The sequence below is a fragment of the Ricinus communis genome, chromosome 3, assembly GCF_019578655.1.
Source record: "Ricinus communis isolate WT05 ecotype wild-type chromosome 3, ASM1957865v1, whole genome shotgun sequence".
NCBI classification, from domain to species: domain Eukaryota; kingdom Viridiplantae; phylum Streptophyta; class Magnoliopsida; order Malpighiales; family Euphorbiaceae; genus Ricinus; species Ricinus communis.
Window position 1 is genome coordinate 2,981,224 of NC_063258.1, and position 7,044 is coordinate 2,988,267.

At 29.7% G+C, this 7,044-nt stretch overlaps 1 non-coding gene across 1 annotated transcript; it reads right to left on the reverse strand.

Moving 5' to 3' along the window:
• Positions 1–433: 433 nt before the first annotated feature.
• TRNAW-CCA lies at positions 434–507 on the reverse strand. Its single transcript has one exon. It is a non-coding gene; the product is annotated as a tRNA-Trp (tRNA).
• Positions 508–7,044: the final 6,537 nt, after the last annotated feature.

Consider the following 7,044-nt stretch of genomic DNA (forward strand, 5'->3'; position numbering starts at 1 on the left):
AAATAAATTGAATGAACAATTTATAAAAAAATTTATAAAAAGAAAAGGAAATTTTTCGGCAGTATTCCATCTATTCTCTAGTTCTTTACCGTGTTAATTTTCAATTCTTGCTTATTGAGATTTATCGGTGATATGGATTAATATTTAAGGATAGATATTACCTTTCTTTCGCCTTTTTTTTCAAATAAATTGAAATGATTGAAGTTTTTCTATTTGGAATTGTCTTAGGTCTAATTCCTATTACTTTGGCCGGATTATTCATAATTGCATATTTACAATACAGGCGTGGTGATCAGTTGGATCTTTAATTAATTAATTAATTAACACCTTATTTTTTTGACCTCCTCTTTTCTTTAATCCATAGGAGGTCAAATTCAGATTGCTCTTCAATTTTTTCTGTATAAAATTTGACCTAAGAAAACAAGAACATAATCACGCTCTGTAGGATTTGAACCTACAACATTGGGTTTTGGAAACCCACGTTCTACCGAACTGAACTAAGAGCACTTTCTTATCCCAATCACAAAAAAATCAGACTATAAGTAAAAAGATTCTTTTTTTAACTACTCCAATATATCTTGAATGCCTATACTATCATATATAATATGATAAAAATAAAAGATTAAGTATAGCCAAGTTTAATTGATCTCAATTGATCTCTCGTTATTACTCAGATATGAAGTAATAGGTAGGGGTGACAAGATTTGAACCCGTGACATTTTGTACCCGAAACAAACGCGCTACCAAGCTGCACTACATCCCTTTCAATTGGTTTACAATGTTATTGTAAAGAATACCCGTTTTGTTTTCCACATACTTATTTCATTTTCTCCATTGATATACTTTTTCTTTTTGATCTCATATCATATATTATATTCATATATTATATAATAATATCGCTTATTATATCTTATTATATAATGATATACTTACGTAATAATAAAATATAATGATAAACTTACGTAATAATAAACTTACGTAAATTTTGTGAATGCTCGGGAGGACATTTTTTCTTTGTCTAAGAAAAGGAAAATCTTATCTAGCAAATTGTTGTACATTTTAGTTTGAATTAGAGATTTTGCTTACAAAACAAATGCAAGTGTCCTTTAACTACATATACGTCTGATTATATATGTATAATCATTATATATTATTACAATAAAATAAACATTATTTATTACAATAACAATAAAGAATAAAGAAGGAGGGTTTTAAATGCGAGATCTAAAAACATATCTATCTGTGGCACCAGTAATAAGTACTCTATGGTTTGCGTCTTTAGCAGGTCTATTGATTGAAATCAATCGTTTTTTCCCGGATGCGTTGACATTCCCCTTTTTTTCATTCTAGTTATCAACGTGCGCGTGCGGAGGGTGAAGAAGATTAGAGATACAATTAAATATCTGTGACTACTGCCCCCCTCCTCTTTTTTTATTTAATTAGAATAAGTTAGAAAAGAAAAAAGAATAAAAGTGGATTCAACCGCAGCAAAATAAAATTCAGAACTTGGGGCCCCAGCTTCAAGTAAAGTAAACTAACTTCAATTAAATTATTAAATTAAGATAAGAGAAGGGAAGTAGAAATTTGATTATTGCAACAATACAAGATGCTTAAATGAAATAGTGTACTGTGATTCTAATCTAAACTTATAATCTAAATATAGTTTAGAATCTTTGTATTACTTATTATTACTATATTAGTTGCAATGAAATCTTTCAAAATTGGATTTCGAGTTAGCAACTTATATTTTTTTCGTTCCTTTCTTCTTCACTTCGGATCGGAAAATCGAAGAATTGAGTGAATAAAAACCCCAAGAAGGTTCATGGCCAAGGGTAAAGATGTCCGAGTAAGGGTTATTTTAGAATGTACTAGTTGTGTTCAAAACAGTGTTAATAAAATATCAACAGGTATTTCCAGATATATTACTCAAAAGAATCGACATAATACGCCTAGTCGATTGGAATTGAGAAAATTATGTCTCTATTGTTACAAACATACAATTCACGGACAGATAAAGAAATAGACGGAACCGGTCGCCTGCGTGTTACCTTTACAAGAAAGATGAAAAATGACATAAATGACATATTAATATATAATATGTTATGTTAATATATTGTTAATATATATTAACATATATTAAAATTATATATAGTTATATATATATATATATATATATATATATTTAAATATAAAATAAACAAGCAAAATCCTATTTCTTAATTCTAAATCATTTTTGATCCAATTGAACGAAATAGGATTTTCAAAATAAGGAATAAATAAACCATGGATAAATCCAAACGGCCTTTTCTTAAGTCCAAGCGATCTTTTCGTAGGCGTTTGCCCCCGATCCAATCGGGGGATTGAATTGATTATAGAAACATGAGTTTAATTAGTCGATTTATTAGTGAACAAGGAAAAATATTATCTAGACGGGTGAATAGATTGAGTTTAAAACAACAACGATTAATTACTATTGCTATAAAACAAGCTCGTATTTTATCTTCGTTACCTTTTCTTAATAATGAAAAACAATTTGAAAAAAAGCGAGCTGGTCACTATAACTACTGATCTTAGAACTAGAAAAATAGGCTTACTCCTCAATTGAATCAAAATTCAAATCCGAATTTAATTTAAACCTAGATTAATGTTTTGTTCAAAAAATCCGAAAATCCAAATTTGAGTGTCGTGTCGTAAGAAAAAAAACGAGTTGGGAAGAAGAAATTTTTTTTATGGAATGTTTTTGTTCAGTTTGACTACTTTATACTTGATTATATTATCATAATATTTTATCATACTAATTTCTATCATATTTTATCATACTAATTTCTATTCTACCTTCCCGGAATTCATTCTTCAGGGAATTCCATGTAAAATATTTCATAGATTCTTTCCAATTTCCTTATTTGATAATGTCATTGGAAATCATATAAAGGCAATTCCTATTTAATATAGCTATTTGTGCAAGTATTTTACGATTAAGAAGCAACTGTCTCTTGTACAGATTATTTATTAATCTACTATAACTATAGGATACCCTATTCTCGTGAATTACTGCATTTATCCGAGTGACCCACAAACGACGAAAATTTCTTTTTTGCCTATCTCTATCCCGATGGGCCAAAGCCAAAGCTCTTATTTTTTGTTGAATAATAGTTCGAGTAAGTCTTGAATGAGCCCTGCGAAAGCTTGATGCGAATAAACGAATTTTTGTTCTACGCCTCCGAGCTATATATCCTCGTCTAATTATGGTCATTGAATAAAAGAAACTTTGATAAATAACTAATTGATTTCCTTTCTTTCAGTTATTCTTTTCCCCTTTTCTATAATAACAAAACGGATTCTTTCAGTATATAAAATAATAATTCCAACGGCTTTTGCTACTATAACCTTCCCAACCACGATTTTTTCTTTCGAGGCATTTCACCTCGAAATAAGAAACTGTATTGATACTAGGTATCAAAAAAAAATATAATAAAAAAGTAGTAAATAAAAATATAGAAAGAGATAAATAAATAATAGAAATAATAGTGGGTTCCATCGTTTCTATGGTTACTTCTTAAACGGTGAGGTCTTCTCTATACACCGGAGCCCCTCCTTATTTAATTATTTAATGTAATAAATATTTAATCATTTAATCAATGCTATTGTTAACATGTACAGTTCACACTTTTTGGCTCTACCCATGAATTATCTAGTAATAGGTCTTTCACAAAGAGATCCGTCTATACAGTAACGGTATTTAATTATGAGGATTTTCTAATTAGTTGACCCTGTTAGTCCGTTCTTGCAAGAGTAGGGGTATAACTTTTGGCCTTTAAATTTAAATAAGATTAATAAGATTTCCCCCGCTTAAAGGATAATCATTTGTTACCAATGAGAAACTCTTTCTCGTTTTAAATTGAAAATTGAGGTTGCAGCAATGAAACCATAAATTTGATACACAATAGATGAATATGATAGATCATTTTTTTTTTTTAGATAATGAAAGGGATTCTTCTATTCTATCTTATTCATCCGTACTGATCATAGATATTGGAAAAAGTTTTCTTTTGTCCAATTTCACGATCTGAACAAGTCGCACATACACCCTAGTACATGTTCCTCATTGAGGACATCCCGAGAGCGGGGGATTTGGTGATATTCTGATTGGGCTGTCTTGTGTTTCTAATAAGTTGTTTAATAGTTGGCATGTTGAATCATATGCATAATGGGCTGGTTTAGATCGATCCTAACCGGATGATTATGAATTTTTCTATATTAATATTCTATTATTATTATTAATATTATATTATTAAATAATTAATAGAATATTAAAGAATATTTAATTGAAATTGAAAGTCTGGTAAGAAAAAAAATATTCAATCGTGATTTGCATTAAATTTCTGCTATTTCTTATGCAACTGCTACAAGATCAACAATTCCATAAGCTTGGGCTTCTGCTGCTGACATAAAAACATCTCTTTCCATGTCTTCGGATACAACCCATAAAGGTTTTCCCATTCTTTGTGCATAAATCCTTGTGAGGATTTCGTGCAATTTCAGTAGTTCTTCTACTTCCAGGACAAATTCTCCTATTTGGGCCTTATAAAAACCAGCAATAGGTTGATGAATCATTACCCTGATGATATAAGAAAAAAATGGCTATTCTATCTTGCATAATAAATAAAAAGATGACAAGAAGAGATAAAGAATAATAAGAAAAAAAAATAGAATTGAACAACCGTACAGGCATTGTTTACGCATTGCATACGGCTCCACAATGGAATTCACTTTTACTTACCTTTTTTTATCGAATAAAAACATAGAGTTTATCAGGTTTAAATCAGTAAATGATCCAATAACCACCCTTTCCTTGTCTTTGGAGGAGTTAAAAAATAAAACAAAATACTATGGTGGTCCCGTTGCTTTATTTCATCAGTGATTTAGCAATCCCAAAGTTTTTTTTTTATTTGAAAAATAAATCTTTTTTTCATACTCTTTTATTTTTATAACATAAATAATGTTAAGAGCACTCCGGTGCGAAAACAAAAAAGTTTGTGACGCTAAAATAGGCCCCTGATAGAATAAAATCAGAAATACCCTTACTTAATATCTCATACTACTCTTTCGATACATAATCTAATGTTTAAAAAAACAATTCTTATATCTATATCGAATTCGAACTCCCATGCTATTATTACTTAATATTTATATTTCAATATTTCATATGGCGAAGGCATAGTTTTCTTTTTTCTTTCAAATAAAAACCCATTGGCGCCAAGCATAAGGGAATGCTAAACGTTTGGTAATTTTTCCTCCAACTAGGATAAAAGATGCCATTGAAGCAGCTAATCCCATGCATACTGTTTGTACATCTGGTCGCACAAATTGCATAGTATCATAAATAGCTATTCTGGGTATTACCCATCCCCCAGGAGAGTTTATAAACAAATACAAATCTTTAGTCTCGCTCTTTATACTGAGATATACCATAAGACCAATAAGTTGATTCGAGATCTCGCTATCAACATCTTGACCTAAAACAAGTAATCTTTCTCGATAAAGTCAGTTGATTGAGATAAATTTCTATCTTCTAGGAACCGTACATGCACCTTTTGATGCATACGGTTCAACAAAAATCGATGAAAATAAAATAAAGAATCAATGTGTAGATTCCAACCTTCCTTTTTTGATAGTGAGTACTTTTTAACTTAACTCTTTTTTTTTCTAATGTCTAATGCTAATGAAAGGGCTTTTCTTCCAGTTTTCAAGAAAGATGAGTTTTAACCCGTTTACCTATAAAATAAAAAAAGGTTTCCCTATAAAGATAAAAAAAAATTATTAAACTTATCAAACAAACTTCTCATTGATGTATTTTTTCATCGAGATTCAATTCAAATCACGACGGCATTATCTTGTTCCTGAATGGGTTTCTTCAATTCTTTTAGGTTTGTGCTCTACTCCGAGTAAAGATTTGCCCGATTTTTATTTGCACATATAGAGCAAATGCCCCAATACCGCGTCTTTTTGTTACAACTTCTTTTTTTTTATTTAATTCATTTCACGTCTTCTGCCAATTATTTGACATATTCATTATTATATTATTCGATTGAGTATGATTAGCAGTTTGAAATCATTTCAACTTCATAATTATTTCAACTTCATAAATAGAATATGATACAAGCAGTAATTGTAATAGATATATTACCAATTGGGTTCTTCTAAACGGAGCCTGGATACTTCATTTTTTTGGTCCAAACAAGCCAACCATAAATTATTCTAATTGATATATATAATATTAATCTGAGTACCTCAAAAGCATAGATCTAATTGGACTTCATTGCATTTCACGCTCCAAATTTTGGATGATTTAATCAATCTTTCTTGGGTGAAACCGAGGATATCTCAATCGGGGGAGAGAACGGGGGAATCCCGTATGACCCAATATATCTGACAAGTCACACTATACGTCAATCCAAATGGAATCGTCTTCCGCAGGATTTCGAAAAGGGACTTTTGGAACACCAATAGGCATTAAATGATAGAAAAATTTTAAGTACTCTATTTCACTTTGATGTGAAAACGTAACAATGAATTTATTGTCTTATAACAATGAATTTATTGTCTTAATAATACTAACCTTTATAATATTTTATACATGGATTCGATAAGTTTATATTTATATATTTAATATATTTATATATATAATATATAAATATATATAAAAATATATATATATAAAATAAAAAAAAAAGGGAAGACAAAACCAATAGAGTTCAATTCTTACGAATAGGTACTTTGAATGATGAACAAATCTCTATGCATTCGCTCATATAAAATAGAGTCAACCCCCCATTGCATATTGGTACTTATCGGGTATAGAATAGATCTGGTTCTCTTTTCTTTGTTCCTACAAACGGAATTGTTACATTATTACTAAAATAAAAAAGAAAAAGAATAGAAAAAAATATTAATTCTTTCTTTGAGATAATCTACTTAAAAGGAGAGATCCATAACATAGTTTTTCCAGTGCCATAAAGTTACATAGTGTCTGTTTTTCGTTAA